Below are 15,060 nucleotides of genomic sequence, written 5' to 3' on the forward strand. Positions count from 1 at the left end.
AAATTCTTCCTTTAAGTAAATATCACTTGGATACAGCAAATTTGCACTGAAAAGTTGCTAAGCATGCATTTTGAAAACTGTACTATAATTTATATCAATGTTGAAGAGCATGTCTAGTTAAACTATTTTAATAGAAACTTAAATTGAAAGATGCTGAATATTTAAAATTGTTTATAATCCTTATTAACATATCAGTTGTCCTGAAACTACCATGAAATTAATTACAATGGAAAGTTTTGCAATGCATTCTATCACAAAAATATGAAGCAATATGAAATAAAATGAGATACACCAGAATGAATTCATCAGGGAAAAGATAAGAATGGCAAAATCACACCTTTTAACATTCAAAAATATTTTATAAAGAGAGAAGAAAGCCTCTTAATGCATTTCACATTATTTTCACTCTCCCATTTTGCCTGAGATCTAAACTTGAATTAGAATAGCGAATTTAAGTTTTTCTCACCTAATATTATGATATGAAAGTGTCTTCAAATAAGTAAATAAAATAAAAATGTAAAAAGGGACTCAAAAAAGTATAAGAATACCTGATGAAAACAAAAACTGTGCCATGTTATGTGGCTTGATCCTATTCAGTTTGGTGAGTCTTCCCATATATTAAAAGACCCACCCAATGATATAACACACTATGACAAGATGAGCACTCACACACTCCCTAGAAGCCTGCCCCTGTGCCAAATGCCCCCCATTAAACAGATAACCCTTCCTTATTACATTTTCTAAAGAGTTTTCTCAACATTATAGTTTCAACCATTTACCTGACAATCTCCCATGTTCATCTGTTCCCCCCAATTCGAACCTCTTATATTTTTTAATGTAACATTTTTTGTGATCTATGTATCTTCAAGACATATAATTAAAAATAAAAAATAAATTAATAATAGAATTTCCCTTTCAAAAAAAAAGAGCCAGCAAAGAATTCACTGTCAATCCTAGAAGCTTTATAATAGGGACTCCAGCCTAACTTATTCCAGAAGTAAGTCTTCAAGTTTGCGTTAACTACAGTGTATTTTGTCTCTTTTTGGCAAATTACTAGGAAGATTAAGTTGGAGAATGCTCCTCTTTTGTCTTGTCTATGACCACAGAGTATCAGTTAAAAAATAGTAAAAAGCTTCTATCCTTAATTCTGTAGTCATAGTTTAATGAAGGTGTTATGCATCACAATATGCAGTAAGCTTTTTTATACTATTGAACTTAGAGAAATAGAGTTAATGAATGAAAATGTTATACTAAACAATCATTCTGGATCCCATTTTAAAATAATGGGTAGTTCTAAAATGGAACTGAGATAAACAAACAAAAAAGGAAACAAAGTCCTTTATGGTTTCTCTATCAGGTATTAGGATAGCTACCTAAATATCACCACTTAAATAATTTTTGTAACATTTAAGTGATGGTACCCAAAAAGAAGAGACTAAAATCAAATAAGTCACCTAAAATGATCAGTCATTTCATGTTTACATTGATATCCACTGTCTAAATGCATAATTGATGTATCTTTCCTTCTGTTTGTTCCCTTCAACCATAGGATTTGTAACATGGATAATCTCCTTTTGATCAGTGGCATGATGATTTTAAAACAATTTAAGGGCTCATTGCCAATAGGCTGTATCACAATATAAAAAAAAATAAGTATTTGATTTTTGATTTATAGAAAATGTAAACCAGTAACCTTGGCCCATGACAGGTAGGAAGCTTATTTGTGAAAAATTTCACACTTCATGAGCTTTCTTTTTAAAATACGAAGCCTAAGGCATCAGGGCCAAACCTGCCATATGTTCAAAGTTTTGGATCCACAGCAGCTAGGAGTAAGAAACAAATAATATAATATAAATAATATGGGTTGTGACACAACACCTCTGAGACCTGGTAATGTAAGAGGGGTAGCATTGAAGCCGATTTATTTCCAAAGCCAACTATACCAAAGTACAAATGGGGCCACATGACCTGTCAAGTCACATGTGGCTACTGGGCCCAGTATCCACTAAAGGTTATGTCTTTGAGGATTAAAGGAAGGATTTAGAATGAAATTCAGGGAAGCGGACTTGGCCCAATGGATAGGGCATCCGTCTACCACATGGGAGGTCCGCGGTTCAAACCCTGGGCCTCCTTGACCCGTGTGGAGCTGGCCCACGCACAGTGATGATGCGCGCAAGGAGTGCTGTGTAGGGGAGCCCCACGTGCAAGGAGTGCGCCCTGTAAGGAGAGCCGCCCAGTGCGAAAGAAAGTGTAGCCTGCCCAGGAATTGCGCTGCACACACAGAGAGTTGATGCAGCAAGATGACGCAACAAAGAGACACAGATTCCTGTGCTGCTGACAACAACAGAAGTGGACAAAGAATAACACGCAGCAAATGGATACAGAGAACAGACAACTGGGGGGGAGAGGAGAGAAATAAAAATAAATACAGTGAAATTCAGGAAAAATGATTCCCTATGCCCCTTGAGTAATTGTGAACTTGGCACTAGTTTTCTTAAGTAATTTTTAAATCAAAGTTTGAGTTTTTTCTATCAATGTTTGTGTGCATGTGTGTTTGTTTTTGTTTTTAAATTTTCAAGCTTGCTTGTTTTGTTCTGTGCTCAACAATGAAATATAGGCCATTGCATTTCTTAAAAGCCTTAACTTTATCTTCTAAATTAACTCTGGTTAAAAGCATTTATGTTGCATCTGCTTGGTCAATAGAGTGAAATATGCTTTATTTTATTCACAAAAATGTTGATATTATAACTAGATAAATGCAGGTTTAACACTTTATCTGCAGTTATAAAAGTGAACATAAAACACTGTTATTGGAAATTCACATTTAGATAAATAGTATTGAAAAAAGTAAGAAAATGGAATTCTAGAAAGTTCCTATCCTCTGATATCCAAATTCTAGTCAACATATACACTTTCCTCATTGAGAAAAGTACTGTAAAGTAAGAACTATGTTAAGGAATACATGTTTAAAATTGCTTTTTTCCATGTTTAAGATAATTCTGTGAAAATATTTTTATTGTCTATTCTGCTTCATTATGCTTTCCTAAAAGAGTGGAGTAGCTGTCATTTTTAGTTCATTATAATTGTTCTTTTTTCTCCTTCCTTCTGGAATTAAGCAAGTATTGAACATTTACGAGATGGCATCTGAGGTAATGATGAGTGGTCATGAAAGTGCCATTGACATTGCTCAGGTAGTGGCAACTGACTTAGGATTTTTATAAGAACCGGATATAGAACAAAAAAAGGTAACAAGCTTTGTTCAGCAGGAGGCAGAAGCAAGGAGGGGATGAGCAGAAAACATCCAAGGTGGGTCCTCCACGTAAACAAAGAAAAGTACAGGTGCTTGGCAAAGCTAGATGGAAAAACACAAGAGTTAGTGGGGAGGGTGGGTGTGAAAAGCATTTCATTTGGTATGTATCTGAAAGATAGTTATACTAAAATGTATCATTTGCCAAAGGACATAATTCCTGAAAACAAGGGGGAAGAGACACATCTACAGTAATCTGTGCAATAAAAGAGATTTAAAAACACACTTTAAGATAGTTATTTTGGCCTTTTTAGGATCTATTCAGACTGATCACTATGCTCTCTTGAGAGCTAGTATCTCTCTGATGAAAGCTCTGGAATCAAATTTGAATTCCGATTGTCACTAGGTGGCGCTGCAACTTATTTAACGTCCCTCTGCCTCAGTGTCCTCATCAGCAGAATTTCCTCAGGTGCAGTTTGTTACATTTTTGTGAGAATTAAAATTGTTTCAGTATGTAAATTCTTAGGAGAGTGGCTATTATATAGTACCATGCTACATGGTCTAGAGACATTCAAGGCCAATGCTAGCAGAAAGGATGATCAAGACAATTCAATGATGGCGCTGGTACATTTTCAAAATATGCCTTTACTACATAAGGTGCAGATAAAACTAGCGTCAGAAAACTCAAAGCTTATCATGCTACTTAATTGCTGATAGCTTGTGTTTTAGGGGAGAAGATTTCTCCTGACATATTTTAATTCCATGGACAATCATTTCTCACTTCAACTCCCCAACACCTTGAGTTCCTTGAGGGAGGCTGAATTTGTTGCCATGCTATTATGAGCATTGGCCCAAGCTGACTCCAGGACAAGTTTAATTCCGCCTCTTTTCTTTAAAATTTTTTCTTTCCATTTGTCTGCATGTAACATTGACGACACAGTCACAACCTTTTGCTGAATTACATTTTTGGGAAAGCACAAAGACCATGGGAAAGGAAAGACAGAAGAAGCAAAAGTTCACCACATGTTTTCAATCACTTAGAAAATGATGCTATAAACTCAAATGACTTTTCCCCATTACTAGTAGATTTTTTTTTTCTCTAGGAGCCTTATTTCAGAATTAAAATGTATGACTCAGCTAGCTGGGTCAACTCCAATTGTAGACAAGTTTGACAGAAAAGAAGCAATTTATGCAACCAAAGCAAGTGTAGGAAAAAATGATCTGAGATAACTCTAGATACAATGATCTTCTGAGTTCACTCAGGAGGGATAATCTACAAGAAGGTGAAAAAATTATCACTGGAACTAAACAAAACTACCTTCAAAGATCAAGGTATATATGTTACTAGAAAAAAATTTCAAAACAAACATAGGACTGTTCAACACAATGAGCTTTATTGTAAACAATGGTCATCGTTAATAGTACAATTATAAAAATGTTCTTTCATGAATTGTAACAAATGTACCACACTAACTCAAAGTGTTGCTAATAGGGCATTACATGGGAAGTCTGTATTTTATGCATGATTTTTCTGTAAACCTACAATTTCTCTAATTAAAAAAAAAGTAATGTAGCTTTATAAATATGTGTCATAATTGTGCTAGAATAATGGTCCATACTCGCAATATGCACATATTTATGAGGTCCCTTTCCATACTAACTGTTCTTTTTTGTTCCCCACATTGGCATTTGAGAATGGGGTTGTTACTCTGTGAGCTAGAACAATCTTCCAGAACTTGAATGTACAAATGAAACACCTAGGGTGCATGGTAAAAAATATGCAGGTTCTGATTCAGAGGGTCCAAGATAGGGTTTGAGACTCTGCCTTCCTAAGCAGCTCTGAGATGATAATTATATTGCTTATCCATTGGTACACCTGCGTAGCAAGAAGGTAAAATAGCCAGCCCTGCACTCTGCATTTAACTGGAATTTCCATTATTATCACCTTTATAGCACTAACAGAGCAAGGACTTTTTCCTGACACCACTTCTTTTTCCTCTTCTCTGTTATAACTAGAAATTTTAGGAGTACCACAAATATAGTACAATGTGAGGAAATGTGAGGGTAGTATCCATAACGGAAAAGGTAACACAAAGTTATAGGCCATGTTTCCCAGGTTTGCCTAAAACTAAAGATCTTGGTGATCCTACTGTCATTGCAGGTGTTGAAGATGAAACAGGTTAACTCTACTGTTCATGGTTTCTATTATTAGTTCCCCAGTAAATGTGAACCAATAAACATGTACCAACACTCTCAAGGAACATAGCATGAAATTTTTATGAATCTCTAAATTCTAAAATATCTCTAGAGTATATAATTTCTTTCATAAAATGAAACATAACTAAAAACTTGGAGTGACCCCTTAATAATTCTATAAACAGAGGACTAAAGTAGCTTATAGATGCACTGACAAATTTCATGAATCACTTTATAGTTGTTACTGTTGCTGTTTTGTGGACTCATTTTGCTATAGATTACCTATACTACCAAATTTTAATTCCATAATTTATCCAAAACTGCTCTTGGTTGGCAATCATCATTTAATTTGATCTCTTCCCTTTCATTTCACCTCATTAGCAACCCTAGCAATTCCCTTTCTTTTCAAACTCATTTTTCCACAATGGAACAAAGGTGGGATTTTTTGTTGTTGTTGTTTTGTTTTGTTTTTTAAAAGAGGTATACAGATTGAACCCAGGACCTTGTACATGGAAAGCAAGTGGTCAGCCACTGGGCTACATCTGCTCCCCAATGAGAGTTGGTTGTTGTTGCTGTTTGTTTGTTTGTTTTGTTTTTTTTTAGGAGGTATTGAGGATTGAATCCACTATCTTGTATATGGGAAGCAGGTGCTTAACCACTGCTACATCACAATGGTTACATTTTTAAATCGTATTATGAGAGTTATTAAATATTTTATAGTTACAAGGGGAAAAAAGTAAACCCACATTAGACTTATATGAGGGGGTAGGAATGAACTGGGTAAGCTAATTTTAGTCACTAGCTAAGTATTGGGTCCCTACAAATCAACCTCTCAGAAAGCATGATTCAAACACACTCCTCAGCAAAGCGACAAATTACTTACAAGGTATCACAGACCCATGCTTTCACTTGCAAAGAGTAAAAAGCATACTTTGATCCAAGGAAGTCTAGGATCTTTATTCTGATTGTAGCACTTCTGAATAGTTCAACCTATATTTTCATACTCTCAGTGGTTCCAAACTGGGAATGGAACCTGTTTGGAAAAGTGTAGGGTGTTTGGGTTTTCACAACAAATGGGCAAGACATGGGGATATGAAACATCCTGCAAAGCAAGGGGTGATAAATTCTTGTCACTCACCAAATGTCAAAAGCTCCTCTACATAGAGGCACTCATTTCATCTTGACATATCTTCAAAATTAATGGCCTTTCTATTTTGAGCTCTGGTTCTACTCTTTGACTTCTACTAGAAACTATGCTGACTTCACAGCTCTCTTTCTGCTTTGACAGGTGTTCCACTCTTTCCTGAGTTCAAGGAACACTGGTTTCTCACTATCTCCACTTTATGGAGTGTGATAAAGAATAAACTATGTAATTAACATAACAGCTCTTGGTGTGTTGTTGCATTGTATAATAAAGGGAGAAGATAGTATAGATATATGGATGGAAGGATGGTTAAATAGATAGATAGAAAGATAAATAGTAAATTATAGATAAAACCACCCAATACACTGTATTTCAGTGAAGACTTCTTGGAGGTGTTTTTAAGGGTTTGTTTTTGTTTTTTTTCGTTTTCTTTAATGTATTCTTCCAATTCTTTTCACGCTTATTTTCTGCTATTACATTCTTTCCTTTATCTATTTATTCATCAAACATAAATAAACACCAGCTATGTGAAAATAAGCAATATATTGTTTTAGGGCAAATGGTGGGAGACTGCATACAATGATAATCAAATTTCCATTCTTTGTAATAAAATTTGCCTTCTCCTTATCTCTCAGGTTTATTGCTTATACTTTTTAATTTGTCCCACCTTCTACCTAATCTAGAAAAGACTCAATCATCCATAAAATCATGGTAATACTACTTCCTAAAATATTACCATTCACAGTCTATATTCTATTCTACTCCTTAGCTCATTGATTGTCTTCTTAGATTAATCCAGTTTTACTCTATCCTTACAAATAATTTATGTTAATATTACAGATGAGAAAATTGGGGCTTAGAAAGGTTAAATGAACTCTCCCAAGGTCACACATCTTGTACACAGATTCCAGTCTAGGTCTATCTGACCCCAGTATAATATCTTCCTGAGAGTTAAAATCACCTTCTTTTGACTGACAGTGAACTTTTAATGCCCTACTTTTAAATTTTAGCATAAACACATTTGGCTTTCTTTCTCAGGGCCTTGACTAAGTTCATCACAACTGCCTTACAAAATTGGCTATACCTTCCAAATTTTCATTAAAAATAAACCAAAAAAAAAAAAAAAAAAGCTTAAAAAAACCTTCCTGGGTTTCTTAGCTAATACAAACCCACAAAGCAGAAATTCCAAATATGACTAGGTAGTCCTCTGTGATTTTTCAATGACTGCAGGCTTTTGAAGTTCTGCAGATTTGCTTTAATCTTTTGCTGGGAACACTGCACATTGTCCAAACAGCCTGCCCATCTGAGAAACCTAGCATGAATGATGTGCTTCTTTTACCCAGGTCAGAAGATGGTGTAAAGACAGTATGGAAGGCCGTGGGAGGGGAAGAATTCCAAGATAAAGATATTAGTTAGAGGAATAGGAAGTGAAGAAGAAGAAATATTTCACTAACCCCAAAGAAAAAGCCTTCCATCTGAGGCATTCCTACACCCTACCAAGCACGCACTTCTTGATGGTTTTGGGAACGAGGTCAGTCTAGGCTGATAACTCAAAAGAGCCACTGCACAGCTGACTGTGTCACATCCCATTGTCACACCTACCGAAATCATAAATCAGAAACCACTTTGAGGCCCGAATCAAATTTCAGACTTAGGAGACAGGAAATTTAAGGACTAAAAATTAGTCTACAATTTTCTTCCTCTTTTTAGGAAAAGCAAAACAGCATAAAACATAAACATCAGCTTTGGAATTATAAAATAAATTACTGCTTTAAATTTATCCTCTCTTTGCTTTCCCTCTTCATATGTGTTTTAGGAACCTGAAAGATAGGAGATACTAGGGCAGATGGCATAGAGAAAGGATCAGTCCAGAACCACTTCCGACACCTACCTTCTTGCTATGGAATCTGCCCTGTTGCCACAAAGCCCAGGCATCTCTCAAGCAGCAGGATGCCATTTCTGCTCCTTCTTATGGCTGCCTAGTGACATCATGCATATGGCAGCCACCCCCTGCAAGTTAGCGCACCAAAGCCTTCTAACATGCTTAGAGTTTCATATTTTATATCTAAAATTTCATTTATCTGGGATTTATTTGGTGTGATGGATAGACCCTTATTTTTTTCCCCAAATGTTTCTTCTACTTTACCAATACCTCTTGTTGAGTCATTCATTCTTACCCCGCTAATATGAAGCTCCACATTTATTACACGCTATACTCCTATGGAAATTCCAGCACTTAAAATGGAGAAACTAAATTGGGATTTAAAAAATCACATTTTCATTTTAACAGAATAGGTATGCTTTCTCTCTTCTCAAATATTTACAAAATGAAAAGAAAAAGTTAAAAAAAGAAAAAATATTTCTTTGATGTATCCTTTCTTGATTATGGGGTACTTTTAAGCAGATGTTAATTTGTTCTAACTGTATAAATTGTCCTATTAAACTGTTAAAAGGTCTTTGATCTCTGCACATTGCTGCTAACTGGAGGAACTGGAACACTGTGAATGACAGTTTTGCCAGCTCAGCAAAAGAATGAATTGCTACTCAACTTATGCACGTCACTTGCCACATTTTATGTTTGCTTATAAGGGCATGGCTGGTGATGGATATATTTAAGTGACAGGAGATTCAGGTTTTTGTTTGAGCAAAATCAACAACATACATTACTCTGTTTCTTCTGAATTTCTTTATTATGAAAATCAGATCAGAAACCTCAGCATTAAGAGGCTTATGGGGATCTGTAGAGAATTCTGCCAATAAGTTTAGTGAATGTGTTCATTTATTTGTTCACTTAGCAATTATTTACTGAGTAACTAGTGAGTATCAGAAGAGGATTCCATTCAAAGGTGAATGGTAACTGCAAAGAGACAATTCCTTAATAATTCCAGCCCAATTAAGGATTTTTCCAGTACCTGATTTGGAAGGATCCATTGTTAGAATCTAATTCAAATAATATGTAGTCATATAGTACCAGTAAAATGTATCCATTACCTTTTTTAAAGATGATAAAGTCCTTCCACTTCTTTTGTTTTTGTAAAGTATTGAATTAAAAAACAAAAAGTATTGTGGAGTTTGCTAAGAGAAGTACTTGAACATGTGGAGTAAATCTGGCGTCAAGAAACTGTTGTCCACAGTAGACTAACCAGATAAATACCACACTGGGCAAAACGATAGATACTAAGTAGGGTCTATGACTGTTTGTGCTAGTTCTTACTTAAGAGAAAGGAAAGGAGACACTTCTTTATAGCTAATCTCTTAATACATTGGCGTGCTCTGATAAGAGTTCTCAGTCAAATGAAACTCCATTCTAGGAGAGAATAAGAGCTACATGAGGGACAGCCTCCAGTTTGTTTTGCATTTTATCACCAAAATACTAAAAAAATGCTGATCTTAAAATATTCCAACCACAAAAAGCATGCAAAAGTCCCTTCTTGTTAATTTTGACAAGTTGTAGTGGAATTCTTGGAAATTCCCTTTAGGTCCTAAATACCTATCATAGAGAACTTTGCAATGATTTCCCATCGATGATTCCTTGGCCATTAGAAATATTTGAAAGTATAATTATACAATCTTGAAGGTATTATTTGAATTACATATTTGTGAGAATTGTTTGACTACTAAAATGAATTGGGTTTAATTTGCTGTTAGTATTTTTTAAATTTACAGTTTACCAGGTTTAGTGTGTGTTGCAGGGAGGGTACAAAAAGGGCCCGGGGTAGATGTTGGGATCAGGCTTGAAGTCTGTTCTAGTATAAATAATTTAAATGTTTAAAAAACAGGAATTTTGTTTTTGTCGGTTTTAAAATGTATATATTTGAGATAAGTTAGTTTGGTGAGTGTCAACTATGGTGGCCAGGGACAGCAGGCAGTCACCATTGGGGCCCATCTTCTAGCAACCATATTCTACCCTTTCCATTTTTCTTAAAAGAGACACTAGATTCAAGATAAAGGAGGAAGACATCTTGAGCACACTTGCAGAAACCATTTAAAGTTCTTGTCTGCAGTGGGGAATCACATGCTGCCACCTGCTCCCACTCCAGCTACCAAGTCCTTGCAGCACAGGGAAACCAAGGAGCCCAGTGGCTATCAGGACACTGTGTGGCCCTTAGAGGGATCCCTGCCAGGGTGGCAGTCACATCACACCCCTGCCTGCCATGTTTCTCCTCTCCAAATAACCCTGGCCTGCATTAAGGAACCTAGTCATAATACTTACAAGGTGTGAGAGCACTTATTACGTTACATGAACCTACAATAGTCTGGGAGGAGTTAATTGGCAGAATAGAACTTATTGGCTATGGTAAAGTGATATAAGACTACTGATATCACTTTAGGCCAAACCGAAATAGTGCAAATAATATTTAATCTCTGTTTACCCAAAGTCTTTGTGAAAGCATAACTGTGTCAGGATGTGTAAATAATTATGGCCGTAGGTTTCCAAGCCTAGGTACACAGTAGATGGATAAGGATGCCTGAGTAGCAGAACTAGACGGCACAGTACATACTGCCATTGCCTGACTGGTAGTCATTTATCCCATTCTTCCCCACTAGCCACCCATTTTTCTGATCAGACAGTGGGCAGTGATCTCAGAGTGGGTGTATCTTTCCCCATTCCAGTAGATAAATTATAATTTTTTTCTTGCCCCCATCCTCCCCCAAAATTTGAGGGGATGTCAAAGGAACAAAAGTTCAGTAAATTAAGATCTTAATAAGTTTAAAGTCTAGAGTAAAAGTATAGAGCTGAAAGAATGAAGAGAGGGAGAGAGAACAAAAATGTTGTTTAACCTTTTTTAGAAAATTAGAGCTACTTTATCAAGTATATAAATAAAGGCTAATCTTTTCCCTTAACCAGGAGAGCTTAACTGCATAGAGGTAAATGTGTTTGAACAGATTGGCATGTGCTTTTAGGTCAATACCTATAATCTCTAAACCTTTTAAACCTCTTTTCATGTTGCAGAAAGCTAGTTATCTAAAGAATAAACACAGATAATATTCAGGGTTCCTCTTGGCTGTTTCCACTGATCATGGTTCATCAAACAGGTGACTCAATTTCTAGTCTTTTGTAAGTGGAAGGTGATGATGGGTATACATGGACACCACATTTGAACATATTGGACTATAATCATCATAGAGATATGAACAGGCTCGTATTTACAAAATAGTGATATGAAGGCCCTCTCTCCATCACATGCTTCAGTCATGATGATAAAGGCACGCTAAATCCTTTTGAAGAAGTAGCCAAACTTCAGATCATGGCAGCAGAAAAGTCCATGGAGTACAGATTCTAACATGGGAAAGCCAATCATTCATCCTTTGTGTACCTCAAGCTTCACATCTGCCAAATGAAACTATTGCTATTAGTTCTTAACTCATATAGGAAGCATGAGGATGGTAGAGTCAGGAGTTTTCTACTAGCCATTCTACAGTGTTTATAAACAGCATCTGAAAAGAAGAAACTGTGGAGAGAGGGTAGAAGGAGCTTAGGAGTCCATGTGTTTGTAGAACAGGTGACATTCTCATTTAGAGTGCTACTATCTTCTTTCTGAAAATAAATATCATTCAAAAGCAGGACAAAAGATTTTGATGCACTATGTTTTTAGTGTTTTGAATCTTTTTAATATTCAGTGCATTTTAATATAACTTATTTTTTTTATTAGTTTTCAAAGTCTTTAGAGACAAATGTTAAATAACATCTTTATATACATTTATATTTTTATATTAATTTTATTTATCTCGGCAACAGAATTTAACTGAATTAAGACAGAGCAGTACATTCTACAGGTTGACTAAGATTTTTTACTAGGAATTATTGCTCTATCTTTGTTTCTGCTGTCTGAATTTCCTTAAGCATGCTACTGTTTGTTCATTACACATAAAAATTAGAGTAGTTGAAATATTTTATGGTAGTCCATCATAATTATTCCTCATTTTAATACAATATCTTTCCCCTCATTTCTAAGTTTACTGCTTTTTAAACTTTTTCTCATCCTGTTTATACATATCAAATTCTATTAGTTTTCGCTTTCCTAGGAAATGTGTTTCATGAATACAAACCCCCAAGGTATGTTTGCAAACGCAAGAGTATGAGGTATCTCTTTTACATATTTTACAGTTTCAGTTGAGCAGCCATCATGCAAAACTGGTTCAGGATTAAGGCCAGTCTGTTTACAAAAGAACACATTTTTTATTCCTATTGTGCTCAAGGTGAATACACACTCTGTGCTCCCACATAGCTTCAGAAATACACATGGTAGCATTGTCATTTCTGTACACAGAACGTGACGTAATAGAATTCAAATGATTTTTAAAAAGCGTTTAAGTTGATTGAGTTAACCTTCAGAAACGAACACAGTAGTATTGTCATTTGTGTACACAGAATGTGATGTTATAAAATTTAAATGATTTTTAAAAAGATTTATAAGTTGATTGTAAGTACATGGAAAGATAGCAAATGATTTGTTTTTCTTCTGGCTCTCAAATAAGTTTATTAAAATCTCTATCTTTCTCTCTCTGTCTCTCTCTCTCACACACACACACACACACACACACACAATAACTGAGTTTCGTTTTGGCATGCAACAACACAGAGAACTCCCATTTTATTCTTATTACCAGATGAGACCCTACAGGACTCTCTCCAAAGTTTCAGCCACTGAAACTCAGGTGAAGCCAAGGATACACTGCTGTAACTACTCAAAAAAAATAACAGTACAGATTTGTATCTGAAGCTGTTTCTTTATGCCTTCAAGTCAGCATCAGAACTCTGTATACAGAAAATCTATCATCTGACAACAGTAATTAATGAAAGAATCCAAGAAAACAGCACTGCAATGATCACATTTCAGCTCGGAAGAACATCACCATGTCCAATCTGTTGCCACACTTTGAATACCCTGGAAGGCAGAAGGAATCCTGACAGAAACAAGGGCACAAATAAAACCACGCATAATCTAGGTCCTCAATTTGTGGTAATGTAAAAATCTCAAATTATCAAATGCAAGCAACAGCAATACCTGGCAATTTCTTTCCAGATTAGCAACAAAGCACCCAGCTCTCACCTTGCACAAACACACTTCAGTGGTCAGTGTCAAACGGAGGCTGCGCTTGCAGGCTGGTAGACAGAGCAGCTGCTCTGTCCTGAGCCGCTTAAAGCACATTTGAGCCTGCCTCGGGTTCTACTCTGTGTTTGTTCGAGGCAATTTCTCCCATGACTCCATCACCCAGGAATGGAAACGACCGGCTTGCTCCCTAGCCCAAGTGGGCTCCCCAGCTACTGAGCTCAGGTAAAAACTCAAGAGTCCAGCAAGGTCAGCACAAGGTGAGCACAGACAAAAACAGTGTATCGGGAACAGGAGGGGCCCGACAAGGAAAGACCCTAACCTCCAGGGACCTTGCCTTTCAAGAGATTCTCAACTCCACAAATTAGAGCTGGGACAGTAGGAGGTCAGAAAAGCAGTAAATCCGAGAATTCCAAAATGGCATCTAGCCAGTCTGTTAACCCAGGGGTATTCTTTAAGTAATAGTCTCTCTCCCTCTTATGCACACACACTCTCTCCCTCCCACAAACATGCTCGCATGCACACACACAGACTTCCATGGAGCTATTTTAATTGCCCAGGCATCCTTTTCAAGCTAAAAAGTTTTTGTTCTCACCCTTCCTGGTTGACAGGGTTGAAGGAAGGGTTATAGAAAATTAAATTATTTGCCCAAACTAAATTAATTATTTTAAGAACAAAATAATTTCCCATTCATAAACCAACTCACATGAATAAAATCTTCCTTTTGGTGCACATGTTGGAATTAGGCAAAACTCCCCATATAAGAAATAATAAAGATTTATTGATTCAGGAGCTGAAATTTCTGATAAAAATTCCTGCTGTCTTTTCAAGATTAGTCTTGACACGTACATTTTAGTTTTGAGGGGGTCTTCAAGATGGCATTTCTTGTATAAAATGTAATTATCCTGTGTGTTTTCATTACAGATATAGATATGTTTACACATGTTTATCTGAAGAGTTGCTCTAGTATTTTTGTCTCATATTTTTATTTTCTTATAAGAAGAAAAGGGAAAAAATTTACACTTGCAAGTACATCACGAAACATAATTTCTTTTAATAGTGTATTTTTTTTCCTCAGGGAAACATATTTACATACTGAAAATTAGATTGACTGCATTAACAGGATTTTATTCTCACCCATTAGCCGCTAGTCATATAAACATGAGCCAGTTAACCAACTTCCTAAACATTAGTTTCATAATCTACAAAACAGGTATTTGTTGCTAGCATCAGCTTCTTCGTCTACCTCCTGGGTTGGTGTGAGGGTGAAATGGAACGATGTGTATGAGAAAGTGCTTTGTAAATTGTGGGGAAAAAAACAACAACATATTCTGACTGAATTTTTTCTCCTTCCAATTGCCCTAGTTCATACTGGGCTAGTGAGTTACTTTTGTGTTCTCAGGGAAGACTCCTTGGGC

At 36.0% G+C, this 15,060-nt stretch overlaps 1 protein-coding gene across 4 annotated transcripts in view; it reads right to left on the reverse strand.

Annotated features, from left to right (window-relative positions):
• ARHGAP24 (Rho GTPase activating protein 24) overlaps nt 1-15,060 on the reverse strand; it is a 527,050-nt gene that overhangs the window by 138,375 nt on the left and 373,615 nt on the right. Inside the window, exon 1 of one of the 4 annotated variants that reach the window (XM_058296050.2) lies at nt 13,643-13,731. The exons of the other annotated variants lie outside the window; for them this stretch is intronic. The gene's annotated coding sequence lies outside the window, so the exon portion shown is untranslated. Of the gene's footprint in view, nt 1-13,642; nt 13,732-15,060 lie in introns of those variants that run through there. 4 annotated transcript variants of the gene reach the window in all.

This window comes from Dasypus novemcinctus, chromosome 1 (genome assembly GCF_030445035.2).
Source record: "Dasypus novemcinctus isolate mDasNov1 chromosome 1, mDasNov1.1.hap2, whole genome shotgun sequence".
Lineage (NCBI taxonomy): Eukaryota > Metazoa > Chordata > Mammalia > Cingulata > Dasypodidae > Dasypus > Dasypus novemcinctus.